This window comes from Danio rerio, chromosome 18 (assembly GCF_049306965.1).
Source record: "Danio rerio strain Tuebingen ecotype United States chromosome 18, GRCz12tu, whole genome shotgun sequence".
NCBI lineage: Eukaryota > Metazoa > Chordata > Actinopteri > Cypriniformes > Danionidae > Danio > Danio rerio.
In genome coordinates this window covers 43,150,001-43,165,701 of record NC_133193.1, presented here as the reverse complement: position 1 = coordinate 43,165,701, position 15,701 = coordinate 43,150,001, and the positions used below count along the sequence as shown (strand labels likewise).

Here is a 15,701-nt window from a genome sequence, read left to right as displayed (position 1 = left end):
GAGAGTCAGAAATTATTCTTGTAAACAACTGGTAAGCAATGTCAGAGACTCTGCAGGCTTCACCAAGTTAAATTTAAAACTTTTAAAGTGAGGATTTTTATTTTTTTAAACATCTGTACTCGCCATTATGCACCATTATGAACAATGAACCCATTATGGCAAATAGTTAAAAATGTGCATTTTAAATAAAAGGTTAAACGTTTTATTGAGATATATGGTTGGTTCGTTCATCAATTTTCCTTCGGCTTAGTTTCTTTATTTATCAGGGGTCACCACAGCGGATTTAATCGCCAACTTATCTCGCATATTCTTTACACAGCGGATGCCCTTCTAGCTGCAACCCAATACTACGAAACATCACTCTACACACATCTATACGCACAATGGCCAATTTCATTCATTCATTCATTTTTATTTGTGGCTCAGTCCCTTTATTAATCCGGAGTCGCAACAGTGGAATGAACCGCCAACTTATCCAGCATATGTTTTACGCAGTGGATGCCCTTTCAGCTCCAACCCATCACTGGGAAACATCCATACAAACTCATTCACAAACATACACTATGGGCAATTTAGTTCACTCAATTCACCTATACCACATGTTTTTGGACTTGTGGGGGAAACCAGAGCACCCAGAGGAAACCAACATGAACACAGGGAGAACATGCAAACTCTACACAGAAATGCCAACTGACCCAGCCGAGGCTCGGACCAGCAACCTTTTTGCTCTGAGGTGATTTTGCTACCCACTGCACCACCATGCTGCCCACTACGCCCAATTTAGTTTATTCAATTCACCTACAGCACATGTCTTTGGACTGTGGGGAAAACCAGAGCACCCAGAGGAAACCCACACAGGGAGAACATGCAAACTCCACACAGAAACGCCAACTGGCCCAGCCGGGACTCGAACCAGCGATGACAAAAGCTATAGGTGACTTATGGCAAGCAGAATCTTTGTTACGTCTCCAAAGCTACAGTTTCCTCTATTTTGTGTCTCCCCACAAAATATATGTATATATTTCTTGAGCTACTAGTGATCATTCCCTGGGCAACCTACAGTATTCCGGTGAAGGTAGTGGACAAAAAAGACACAGTGGGGTTGATGAGTTTTTGATGATTCATTCATTTTTAATAGGTCTATCTTTATGGTTGAAAGAGCAGGTGACTCATCTGGTGTCAAACACTGAAAATGATTGCAAAATGTATCCATGTCATGAGCCTTTAAGCCAAAGAATTTCATGTTTATGAGCATTATTACAATATTGGTGAAATGAAACCAGTGAAACTTTTTCTATAGATCTCAGATTGAAAAAAAAAAAAACTGATTCAGACTTTGCAAATCTATGTATTAAAACTGTGTAACTTTCCACCAACAAACATATCATGTCAACAAACATAACGTGTCATTTGCATCTATTTGTATTCCTAAACCTATTTGGAATTGTAAGGTAAATATCTGGTACAAAATCTCATACTAACATCTAAATGATAACTCAGTTTAGTCTCATGAGCTTTGCCAGACCATCCACTGAGTGATACCATTTCCCTTTGGCTGTATTTGTTCTGGAGAATGTTTCGTTATTGTGTTTTCTATGTGCTTTTGAGATAATTTACTGCTGTCTTACCTTTAGAAACAGCAACAGATGCGATTTCATCTCATTCAGTGGGGCATGAAGGACCACATGGCTGTTAGGAACGTCAGTTTTTCACAGTTCTGTCCAAAAAAAAAGACAAGCACTGTCAAACAGTCCATCTGATGAGAAACAGGACTATAACTACAGCAGATACCATAGTAATAATAGCATTTTCACAGAAAAAGAATGCCAGCATTGATGATCCAAGTCTGCAACTTTCACAGATAACAGCAAGTGTGTCAGTTAGGTGTTTTTTTTTTTTCTTCATCCAGTAAACCCAAAGGTTCCAGACTCTCTGGACAGTTTTCATCCTATCCAAGAAAATTCCCAACAGACTAATCTTTCCGAGCATGTGATTCATTTTAATCTGCAGGCATGGATGAAGAGGTTCTGTGGAGTTGCTGTACTATTAAAGATTAATGAACCCAATTTGCAAAACTGACCTTTTGCGGTCCGACTGTGCGGAGCGTAAAGCTTCTTAATGCCTTCAGCTCAAGTATAGCCCCGCAGATAAGACCCGCGGAGAGAAAAAAACACGAGATGAACTAACTTTAAGTGTTCCGTTCCTCTGATCATTTCAAAGACATTTCAAAAGAAGGGAAATAGTGGATTGATGAGTTTAAACTACATCACACAAACACACATGTTGGCATTTAGAAATATACTCTAGCTAATATTCTAAGAACCCTGACCATGTTCACACTAAAAAATACATTTAGACCACAGAATATGTGTTGCTGAATGTGAACTCACTCTCAAAAAAATAACATAATGATCAGATATCACACACATCACTCTTTTAAAATGAAAACATAAAAAAGGAAAAAAAAGAAAAAGTAATTTCTATTCCATAATATTCTATTCTACCTGACAAAAGTCTTGTCGCCTGTCAAAGTTTTAGAAACAACAAATACTAACTTGACTTCTAGTTGATCATTTGGAATCAGAAGTTAGTTAAACGAAAGGCGAAAGCCTCTAGATTATGCTCAATTTATCAAAATAATACATGATCAGGCTTTGATTTTTAATTATTTAATCAGGACAGACAGGTCAGACTTTGCTAAGACAAAAAGTCTTGTCACTTCTTTAAAAGTTTCCCCCAATCACAAATTAGAGCATAACCTATGAAAAATACTGTAATTAACACATCTACAAGTGTGTAAAAAAAGAACCCTAGCATACCCAACTTTTACTTGAAATGTATCCTGACCTGACAGCATGCCAAAGATTCAACCACAGACCAAAGTGCTGATCATCAAGAGTCTGAAGACCAAGTTTCCCACTGAGGTGGCAGGCATCTTTAATTAATCTAAACATCAAGTGGAGAGGATTTTTAAAAAATGATTTAAAGAAACTGGTGAACTTCATGACAGGTCCAGACCCTGTAAGACAACAGTTTGAGAGGACCTCCTGCTGCTTCAACAGTCCAGGGCCAACATTTTTTTCAACTGCAGCAGAGCTACATAACAACTGGTCTCCAAAAATTTCTTGTATCTACTGTACAAAGAAGTTTGTTGAATCGTCTGTTGAGCTGTATGCCAATCATAGCAAATACTGCAGAAGACCTTTTGGAACCACATTGACCCAAATTAAAAGAGTAAACAGTCAAGTTTGGTGGAGGAAAAATCATGGTTTAGGGTTACATCCAGTATGGGGGGCATGCGAGAGATCTGCATATCTGAAAGTTCTTCAGCAGGATAGCGCTCCTTTTCATATTTTAGCCTCCACATCAAAGTTCCTGAAAGCAAAGAAGGTTAAGGTCCAGGATTGGCCAGTCCAGTCACATGAACAATATTGATTAAGGAGGCACTGAAGATGAAACCAAAGTATCTTAAAGAGCTCTAGAAGTCCTGCAAGAATGCTTTCTTCGCCATTCCAGATGACTTTATTAATAAGTTATTGGAGTCAAATAATTGCAAAGATGTATGGATGCAGTCATCTAAGCTCATGAGAGTCATATACAATGTTATTTTTTTTTTACTACTGCACCATTTATATTGTACACAGTGACGTAGCGGATGGGCCCGCAGGGCACGTACCGCGGGGGGGCCCCACGTGATTAGGGGGCCCCTCGTCATCGCAATTTTCAATAATTGAAAATCCGGCAACCGCAATAATCAAACTCTTGGGAACAACTGTGGTCGGAACCAAAGTTCACAGGTCTGTGTTCTCTGGACTCCTCTCAAGCGGTGGACTACTTCATTCTGATTGCTTGCTGCCGAACCGCGTCATAACAAAGTTGACTTGATTTCAACTCTGCTCTACGCCCAGACAATGAATGACTTCTGGCTACTTTGACGCTCTCGCCGCTTTCGTTTTGTGATCGTTCAGTTTGTGAAGACTTCCCCGCATCGTCGCTCCACCCCGCCCACTTTCCCGCTCCTCAGTTTGTGATCGCTTCTTAGTTTGTGATCGCTCCTCAGTTTGTGATCGCTCCTCAGTTTGTGAAGGCTTCCCCGCGTTGTCGCTCCATCCCGCCTCTCTTCTCCCGCTCCTCAATTTGTGATCACCCCCCACACCCCCACCCCCCGCCCTGCAGGGGGGCCTCTGCATTTTACGATACACCACTGATTCTATACTGCACATTATTTCTGTTAAATGACAAGACTTTTGTCTTAGCAAATCTGAGCCTTTTTGTCCTAATAAAATAATTAAAAATGACATGATACAATTTCATTTAGGTAAAAAGAGCATAGTCTAGAGGCATTTGCCTTTCATATGAGCCACTTCTTATACCAAATGATCAACAAGAAGTCAAGTTATTATTGTTCCTTAAACTTAGATACGTGACAAGATTTTTGTCAGGTATTATAGTTACATTGTATCAAACTTATTAATTTAAATAATTCATATTAATTAAACCCACGTAATGTAAAGTGCCAACCTCTGTAATTTAAATCATGCTTTTTTTAAAGTTATTTACTGATTACTTTTTTTGTATTATTTTGTTTTAATATGATATCACAATTATTTTAACAACAACAAAAGCTGAATATTTCTGAGCAAAACAAGGAAATATCTGAAAAACACTAGGCTAATGATAAACATAGAATTAATTGGATTTTGACAAAAGAAAGTAGGTGGTTATAGGGTGACGATTGAAAAAAAAATAGAAGGGTTTTTTTCTTTTTTTATGATTTCCACTAAAGCATAATGAACTAAACTACCAGGAGTGTGTAGAAACAGTAAAAAAAAAAGGTTCATTTTGATTTTTATTGAGTTGGCTTGAAATACAGTACAAAGACTGGTTTGCATTGATCGCGGGTGTTATTGTGGTGTTTATCTCATCAGACAGCATGAGAGAGAGTTTTAGAGGGAAGGCTTCGTGCTGGGCTGTGAAGTCAAAGCCGTAATTTAGAGTTAGCAGCGTAGCAGAAGAGCAGATCTGAGAAAGACGTCTGCTCTCACACTGGCAGCAGGATTGATTACTATGTGTGTATGACATTAGTGTGTGTCTCTGTGTGTGTGTGTGTGAGTGTGTGTGTGGTGAAGCACATGGAGAAAGCATCAGTTTAGTTTACATCAGATGAGTGTTGAGTAGGGGCTCTTTTAAGGAAACGGTTGGCTAGATAATCTATTTGCCTGAAGCTTTTTGGTATCCATTACTGAACTGCTGCTGTTTGCTGCTTTTATATTCCTGAATGTGTCATCTTTGACCGGCGGCTACCTCATATCAAACTGATTGTTTGATCTGACAGTCTGCAACTTAATATTCAGTCTTTTCCACATTTGGTGGAGATGCTTTCTAGCAAGTATATATTGGTAATACTGAGAGCGAACAAACCTCAGTACTAAGAAACATTTGGCAGTTAACTGGTCTCACAACATTTTTGTTATGGTGATGAATAAAAGCTCAAACCATGCTGCTTGCTGAGGAGAGATGCTATTACTTGTGATTTTCACCTGAAAGACCAAACACCTTGGGGAAAAAACAAACTTGAGCCACATTTAAACTAATATGTTTTTGTTTTAAAACAAGCACTTTAGAATAAAACGTCCACATCCACATAAAACGTAAAAATCCACATCCACATTGATGTTTCACCTAGCATTTCTGAACAGATCTCCATCCACACTAAGCCATTGAAAATGCACATCATGTGACCACACACACACACACACACACACACACACACACACACACACACACAGGCATACACTGCAGCGCATGCGCATGTCTGAGCTCCAGGCAGTCAGTGGTTGCTTTGAACACCAAACCCCAGGTGAAAGCAGCGCACATCAGACAGTTCATCAAGAATATACCGCTGGATCTAATCTCACTATATTTGTGAAACGTGATATTAAATTTTTGTTGTTGTGTGTATCTTACAACATATTCCCTGATATCAGTCTTTTGAATCTAATACTTGTTCTCAAGTAACGTGTTTTGGCTGAGCTCAAAGAGAAGTTAATGTATGAATTTATGTAACCACGTACACTGATTCTGCACATTTGACTGATTGCTTGCCTTAACGTATAAATGTATTGTAAGTTATACTTTTATAATGGCCATTATTGATTTTTAAAACTGATATTCAGCAAAAGAGACAGGAGATGCTTCGTATTTTTCACTTTAAATGAAAGGAGTTATGTCATAGCTAGGCCAGCACACGGAATCTGCACGGGCAGAATTCCGCAGAAATTTTGCCCATCATTAATTCTGTTTATTTACTTGAATAAATGTGTGTAAATCTATATTTATTCAGTTTTTTTATTAATTACAGTAATATTATTGACTAATTTGAAAATGTTCATCTGATTTATGTACAATGCATTTTGTAAAGTAATATTTTCTGTAGTAGAGATATTATATGAGAGACTTGCTTTATTAATTACATTTGCATTTTAAACATTGAATAAAAGTTAAAAAAAGATATATATATATATATATATATATATATATATATATATATATATATATATATATATATATATATATATATATATTTTTTTTTTTTTTTTTTTTTTAATTTCACATATAAAGGTTTTATTATATTAAAAAATCCTCAGATTTTTACCAAAATTCTCCGCACAAATAGGAAAAAATGTCCGCAAATTCCATTTAATGGCAAAAACCATTATTTGGTGTCTGTTAGGCTGTTAATATCAAAATGAAAATTGACAGTTCCTTATATCATGTTTTCATCTTTCCTAAGGTGACCTATGGAAAGCAGAATCTATGTTACATCTCCAAAGCAATAGTATCCTCTATTTTGAGTCTCCCCACTTCTCAAACCATAGTGAGTTCACAGTATCAGTCAAGAAGCTGGTCAAGAAAAAATAAAACAAGAAACTGAAAAAAAAAAAAGAAAAAAAAAAGAAAACTTGAGCTACTATATTGATCATTCCCTAGGCAACTTACAGTATTCTGGAAAGAGAGTGGACAAAAAAAAGACTCATTGGGGTTGAGGAGTTTTTGATGAGTCATTCATTTTTAATAAGGTCTATCATTATGGTTGAAAGAACAGGTGACACATCTGGTGTCAAACACTGAAAATTATTGCAAAATGTATCCATGTTAAGATAATGTAGCCAGGGTAATGTGAATGACGTTATAAAGTACACTGTTCCCTTTGAACTTTTACCTGACATGTCTTTGTGAGTTTATTTTCCATATCAAACTTGCGAAGTCTGAACTTACAAGGAAAGGATGCAAGACAGAACTTTGTGTGGGCTCCTTGATATTGGAAAAAAGCTTTAAACAGACAGGCGAACGTCTTTAGCCATGCAGCCATATTTTCAGATGTCTCAGTTTTTCTCCATCCACACTGACGCGCTGCAGCAGCATTTTAAAATGAAAACAACCTTTTCAGCATTTCCAAAATGTTCCATATTTAGCACTCAAAAACTCAGAGGTAAAATGAAAACGTTTTAGTGTAAACGGGGCCTTACTGAAGGAAGAGTCATATGTAGAAAACAAATTGTCCTGCATATTTAAGAATGAAAACTATTGAATTTGACCAGTTATCGATAACAGAATAACTGCCCATTAATGCATTTCCAAAAACCATCGTTAGCCAACTAAGGTCACAAGTTCTGTCATTACAAACATAGTTTGTGGATTACCCAAATGCATCTTTCCAATGAACATTCACAAAACTGCATCACAAACTTGTACGTTTACAAAACACCTCTAGAGCTAGATTTTTTTTTTCATGTGAAATGTGCAAAATGTGCATGTTACAAGTCTTTGATAAAGATCCAATTGTTTTCCTTTAGAAATATGTTTCATATTCACACTGTAAACCAAGGGTGTCAAAATCAGGATTAAAATCGCAAATTGAAAAATCGCAATATAGTTCAAGAAAATTGTCATGGGTTTCTTTTGCCTATATTGCACAGGCCCTAGTTCAGGGGTGTGATGTTCAAGGATACAATCTAGATTGCACAGAAACAAATAAAAGTATGTATTATTCCAATAAAATATTTGGGAAATAACTATTAGAATAATTTCATTTTCAGTTATTTACTTATTTATTTATTTTTTACCTTTCATTCAAGCTTTACACTCCAACCCAGTAGGTGATGTAAATACATCCTGTTCTGGTTTACCTACCACCATTAAAGCATCACTTTTTAAGCTTTTAACCTCATAATAATATCTCACTAAAAATAAATAAAAATACCAGTGTTAAAATAACTTTAACTAGATGAATTATGCTGCTCTGCCTACATATGCAAGTTTGGGGGAACGACTTGTTATACACAGCCTTGTCCATCCCCTGTGGACATATACATATATATATATATATATATATATATATATATATATATATATATATATATATATATATATATATATATATATATATATATATATATATATATATGCCTATGAGTGGATCTTTGTGATTTTCTTTAAGGCAGACGTTACATGTTGTTTTTGTAGCCTAGCTGAAGTTAGCCTAAAGCTAATCGTAAAATGAAAAAAAAAACCTAAATAGAACCATCAACAACAGGGCACCCTGGCAGACCCAACAAAGAAACCTAATGTTTTGTCAGAGGAAGAGAAAAAAAAGCAAGAGACTGTTCAGACAAGAACCTGAACACAGATTTGCATTCAACAAGCTTAGAAAGAAAGCAACTGGCTGCCATTTGTTGATATTTATAGAACACAGTGTACATTTACATTTATTCAATTAGCAGACACGTTTATCCAAAGTAAGGATAAAAGTTGCAAGTGATAAAAGAAGCATTTCAAATAATTGCCATCAAGAGAAATGTGCATAGTGTTGTTTTAAATGAAAAAAAAAAAAAAAGAAGAAGAAGGGGGTGTGGCATGTTGATTTCATTTGTTACCTTAGTGAAATTGACTGGAAATTGTAAAGAGGTTGCACAGTGTATGCCCAGCCTTAGGCAATGGCTTTCCAAACTGACCTAGTGGAGACCCAAACAACTGCACAATTTGTGTTTCTCTTATTGGATGCACCCAATTCAGATCGTGCTGTCTCTATTAATGAGCTGAATCAGGTGTGTTATTGTGTGTGAAAAGTGAAGTGCTGAAGATCATTCAAAACATTTGAAAATTCATGCCTTGAGGCAACCCATTGGCACACATGTGGGATGCATTTCTTATCTGACCCATCTATTTGAGTCTCGACTAATTGGTTAAAGTGTGTTTGATTAGAGTTTGTAAGTATCAATACTACCTACAGACAAAAAGCCTGAAATCTAATACAAATCATGTATCTAATTTAATGTATCATTCATACAAAATAGGCTCATTCTGAAAATGTAGCCCTATATAACATTCCTAAAGATCGCAAATTGTGTATCCAAAAGTAGGTATGGCTGCATATCGTCTTTAAAATGAACACTATGGGGTGGTATGATGCTGCTTCTTTTCGCACTTACCAGCTGACCATTTGCCTCCGTATGGACGGCTTTTCCACTGTTAGCAGTTTTTCTAGTTAGCTCGCCTTGTAGAGAGGAGTTGACCATGACGGCGGGGTTCGAGTGTGGTGAAGAACTGTTTCAGAAAGCAGATAAGACAAAAACAGAAGCCAAAAAATAAAACAAACAAGTAAATAACAGGGTGAGAATGTGGTTAAATAAAAAAAAAATGTGGTAAAAAATCAGACGAGGGCTTTTCTTTTTCTGGATTGCTTTTTTTTTTTTTAAACTGTCGCCGTGTTTGGGGAATTGGTTGGTTGAGTCAATTAGTGCTTCTGAAAACACTATTGGATGGGTTTAGGGAAGGAGGAAGATGGGTCAGTTGATCAGTCAGTCGGCAGTTAGTTGACAATGGCCTCTGGTGGATTTACGCAAGAGCAGCAGGCAAGAATGGCACTCGAGAGAAATTTGAAAAATAAATTACACAGTGGCCTCTGGTGGATTCACAAAAATATTTAAAAAAACTGCAAAAAAAACGTACCTATGGGGTTGCATTTGGCACTCTCCAGAAATGTATATAGAGGCACGTTTTCAGAATGAAAGTGGGTTGCATTTGTATATGTGACAAGTCCATTGTGTGAATAATCAAAGGCCTAACTGCAGATATGTCAATACCAACAGACTAAATATATGGACCTGTCTGCGACCCTGGGTGGATATGTCATTAGCGATAACATACATCGAAAGAAAGAGCAAGCTATAGAATAGGAAGACTTTCAGTTTTCGCCTTGTTGCAAATAAGTGCCCAGATAAAAAGGAAGCTTATTGTGTGGCAGACTTTTACTACTGAGGAATTCCAGAATCAGAAATTTGCTCATGCATTTTTCATGTGCATGCATTGAGTAAATAAGATAAAAATGTTGTGATTCTTCTAAATAAAACTTTGTTTAAAGTGTGACCTCCAGATGTCAATCAGTTCCAAACCAACCATGATCAGATCAGTTTGAAAATTGTGTAGTGAAATGTGGGGCATTAAGCTAACACTATGAAACTTTTACAAATACACCTTCCATCGCATGGTTCACCCAAACATTGCCCATAAATTTAGCAACACAGGCTCATTCTGATTATGTACCCCTATATACATTTCTGAAAAGTGCCTAATACGTCCCAGGAGTTAAGTTTTTTTTTCTGTTTTTGTTTCAAGAGTTCACACTTAGCTGATGATTTATTAAAGCTTCTTTGGCATGCTGTCCCGGGAGAGAGCACCGAGCTCAAGGGATCCTCGAGCCCAGGGCTTCCTCCTGCTGGCAGAGCGAGAGTGGATCTCAGAACTCCCCGGCTGCGGTAGCTAAGGGAACAAAAGGGGTTAGACAAATGCTTGATTGTTATGCATGTTGAATGTCTTTGGATGGTGGGAGGAAACTGAAGAACCCGGGGAAAACCCACGCGGACACGGGGAAAACATACAAACTCCTCACAGAAATGGTTGCCCGATCAAAGGTAAAAGAGGAGAATAGGGGAGTAAGCGGGGTTTCTTCCAAACGAAGATAAAGTGGACTGAAAACTGTGGATATTTATAGTAGCTTAGGGCTCATATGATTGGAAGATAGTGATTAGCAAATACGAGACCGGCCCTGATAAATCATAAGCATGTGATCCTCTCGAAATTAGTTTATGAATAAGCTTTAGTTCAAGAATCCAACAGAGGCTGCTGTGTATGCTTTATCAGATCTCAAAGTTCCCAAAGATCTCAGAGTGCCATTTGCACCTGCTCTTCTCATGTAAATCCATCAGAGGCCACTGTTGACAAACTGACTGACTGACCGACCGACTGACCGATAGACCACCCAGTTCCCTAAACCCAACTGAGGGTGTTTTAAAAAGCACCGATTGACCAGAGCCTACCCACTTCTCTAAACCCAACTAAGAGTGTTTTGAAAACAATCCAGAACAAGAAAAGCCATTTTCAGATCTTACCACAACCTTACCCTGTAATTTACTAGTTTGTTTTATTTTTAAACTTTTGTTTTTGTCTTACCTGTTTTCTGGAATTGTTCTTTGCCAGACTTGAACCCATTATTATGGTCGATTCGACTCGGCATCTCAAATCCTTCGATGTATGGACAAACGGACACTGGACAAACAGGTTACAGCTGTACACAAGGAGGTAAACTGTCAGCTGATAAGTGAAAAAAGAAATGGCATCATACCACCCCGTAGTGTTTGTTTTAAAGACAAAATGCAGCCATACATTCTTCTGGCTACATAATTTAATTCAATCTCTAAAAATGTATATAGGTCAACATTTTCAAAATGAGCCTATGTTGGAATTTACTCAAGTAGAATTAACAGTATGTGTGTGTGTGTGTGTGTGAAACACTTTTGAACTTGAGGTTACTTATTTTAAGTACTGGCCCAAAATGATGTACTTATAAAAGTACAGCAGCTATATTTTTTCTAAGAGTTATATAGTGGGAAATTTTGCAAAGACAAATAGTTTACCGGTTCAAGTTAGTTCGGGTCATTTCTGTGTGGAGTTTACATGTTCTCCCCGTGTTGGTTTGGATTTCCTTTGGGTGCTCCGGTTTCCCCCACAGTCCAAAGACATGAAGTACAGGTGAATTGAATGTGTGTGAATGCAAGTTTGTATGGATTCTTTCCATTGCGGCTAGTTTAGATTTTCTCTGAAATACCCAGAATTGCTATAGTATTATACATACATTTTGTGATCATTTGGTGCCACAGTCAGTCAAAGTATCACTTAAATAACTTAATTGCCAGTTGATAACATCCCTATTTGATGTATCTCCAAACCATAAAATTATTCAGTGTTAGAAAGAAGCACCATAGAATTACATTATTTTTAAATGTATGATGAGAGAAGTGTGGTATTTGAAAGACCTTCGATTACACACTAACTCACTTTCCTTCGGCTTAGTCCTTGATTTATCAGGGGTCACCACAGCGGAATGAAACACTAATTACTAGCATATGTTTTATGTGGCGGACGCAGTCCAGCACTGGGAAACACCCATAAATTCTCTCATTCATACATGCACTAGTATACTATAAGCAATTTTAGTTTATCTAATTTACATGCCTTTGGACTGTGGGGGAAACCGGAGAAGGGTAAATATGAAACCCATGTGAACATGCAAACTCCACACAGAAATGCCACAGAAATTTGGTCTTGCTGTGAGGCGACCAAATTATTTTGTAGAAACTCCCATAGTTCCCCCATCTATGGGATTTATTGTAAATTCTGTTGCATAGAAATCAAATAAGGGAACACATTATTGAGTGGACTTCCTCTGTATCTGGCTTTGGAAAATGTATTTGATGCACTTGCACTTCAGGAAACCAACAGATTAGGAAAGCCTGGTCTAAATTCAGCCTGTGCGTTCAAGTTGTGATGTTGTGAACATTTTTTTCCCCCCTGAGTCTTTGTGTTTGCTGTTTGGGAGAGTGATGTCATTCTTTACTGCTAAGAGTTCTGAAAAGCCTCCAGTAAGTTGGGTCGAGTCGGGTCGGGTTTGTCTCCTCTGCTCTTCTGTTTGTCCTCCGCTGCAGTTCAGAGCCGATTTCACAGTTTCTCTTTGAGTGCCACTGAAAGAGGGCAGATTCCTTCCTGCCCACAAACTCTCACACCACACCGCATGGCAATCCTGGGAAAATCCAAACCTTTTGGCATCCCAACAACTGCACCGGTCTGGACCCGCACACACATAGAGCTGGATGAGGAATGGCTTGTAAGTGTGTCCGCTGCCCGGCACGGTCTATGTTTGCTTTCTGTGGTTGGATGTATGCGGCCATTGTACTCTCTATGAGGCCTGACCCTGCCAGATGATGGAGAAGATAGAGAAGCTTCTTTTCTGTTAAAAGACAAGTGGCCTCACTAGCACAGGCTGGCGTCCTGCCCGCGAGAGAGAGAAGAGGGCAGCCGTGCCAGGCTGTTTTACCCCCCCTGTGCCAGCCAAAGCGAGTACCAGCTGCAAACAGCCCTAAGAGCTCTGCTGTGTGTTGGACGCTGGAGACCAAACTCTTCACAATCACATACAGGCTCAAGCTGAACTTTATTAAAGAGTGGTTTATGAAAGATGAGGCAGAGTTTACCCAAGCCCAGCACACATACTCCTCTGAGCTAGTTTGGCTTCAATTTAAAGGGGTCTTTTCTCCCTTTAGGAGGGTAATCTGATGAAAGGACACAGCTGTGACCCTCTGCTGGACTCTGGCATCAGTTCTAAGCTAAGGGCATGATATTTTTAATGTACAGGGCAAACGAATGGAAAAACACATGGTGAGAGAGATCATATCTTTGTCATATGCACATTAAATTTCTGTTACTTTGTCTTTTTTCCTAACATGGGGGTTGCCTTTTCCTTTTGATGTGTATTGGGGGAACTATGTTTCAGTCTCATTCTGAAAACGTAGCGCTATATACATTTCTGGAGATTGCTAATTATGTAGCTAGAGATACATATAGCTGCATTTCCTCTGTAAAACGATCGCTATGGGGTATGACGCAGTTCCTTTTCAAGCTAGCGTCTAACCCCTTACCTCCGTATGGACGACTTTCCCGCTGTTATGAGTTTGTTCGGTGGCTCGCAGCATACATTGGTGGAATTTCTTTTTCTGGACTGCTTTTCCAATACACTGTGGGTTGGGTTTAGGAAAACGGGTGGGCACTGGTCTATCTGTGCTTTTTAAAACACAATTGGTTGGGTTAAGGGAATGGGGTGGGTGTTTCTGTCAATTGGTCAGTCAGTTAGTCAGTCAGTCAGTCGACAGCAGCCTCTGGTGGATTATGTGATAACAGCAGGCACAATTGGCACTCATGAGATCTCAAAAAGCGTACACAGCGGCCTCTGGTATATTCGTGAAAACTAAAAAAAAAAAAAAAAAAAAAAAAAAAAAAAAAAAAAAGTAGCTACTGGGACATACTTGGCGCTCTCCAGAAATGTATATAGGGCTTCGTTTTCAGAATGAGCCGGGGTTGTATGTTTGCCTTGTTATATACTTTATTTGAATAAAGGCGCAGAACAAAGCCTGTTAGGCTTATTGACAGTCCAACACAAAGCTGTAAATAATATTATAATATTCAAATCACAAGATGACCTACATTGTGTTAAATAGTCACAAATCGCAGCGTGACAAGACAAGCAGATACATAAGAATGTGAACTTAAGTATATGGAGTTTAATAAGTTCACTAACAATCGAGGTGATTTGAAATTCCCAGTTAAGACTGTTATTTAGCAGCAGTTATCTCAGAATAACATACATTGTAATGTTGCAACTGTCCAATCAGAATCGAGCATTCCAGACAGCTGTGTAAAGGCTGATTAATACTTCTCCGTCAAGCGCACGCGTATGCTACGCCGCACCCAACGCTGACGCGCACCTCTCAAAAAATGTAACTACACGTCACAGCGATGTGTAGTGCAAGGCCTGTGATTGGTTGGCTTGGTAGCGCTGCAAGTGTGGGCCGAGGTGAGAGCCGTGCAAGCCCGATGCAGCAAGTGTTTACAAGTGTGGAGTCCCATGGCGAAGCTCCAGATGGAGACTGTTGTTTTGTGTTTAGCTTATGCTTAAAGTTGTTGCAAGTCTGCCAATTCCAACCTCAAAATGAGCATGTTTGAGCCAGCTACAGAAGTATGAATGCATGGCTACGCTCATTGTATGCGCCGTGGGTCACGCCGATCACTTGAGGCAGAAGTATTAACCAGGCTTTAGAAGTGCATAGCACATTGCTGCTGCAAAAATACATCTAATAGAATAGATTAGATTCGATTCAACTTTATTGTCATTACACATGTACAAGGCAACAAAATGCAGGTCTTACCAGGAGCGCACTAGCAACAGTTGCAGAATATAGGTATAAAGTGCAAGTATATAAAAAATACTATAGCTGATATTTACACATGGATGCACTATGAACATTATAAACAGATTGCAATAGCTACAAACAGAGATTTACAATAGATGAATATATATATATATATATATATATATATATATATATATATATATATATATATATATATATATATATATATATATATATATATGATATGATATGATATGATATGATATGATATGAATGTACAATTCAAAATGAATCAGTGCAATGTAGTGCAATGAATATGTGCATTTTTTAAATATACAAATATTAAATAGTGCAGTGATTATGGGGAGAATAAGTTATGATCAGAGTTTAGGGGTGTATGAA

General features: G+C 38.0%; 1 protein-coding gene across 8 annotated transcripts in view; it reads right to left on the bottom strand.

Moving 5' to 3' along the window:
* Positions 1-15,701, bottom strand: part of sema6d (semaphorin 6D) — a 230,697-nt gene that overhangs the window by 154,343 nt on the left and 60,653 nt on the right. For 6 of the 8 annotated variants that reach the window (XM_068214767.2, XM_073929095.1, XM_073929103.1 and 3 more), the window contains exon 2: positions 1,629-1,717. The gene's annotated coding sequence lies outside the window, so the exon portion shown is untranslated. Of the gene's footprint in view, positions 1-1,628; positions 1,718-9,491; positions 9,607-11,511; positions 11,627-15,701 lie in introns of all 8 variants that reach the window. The other 2 variants (XM_073929093.1, XM_073929098.1) reach the window with 1 other exon arrangement.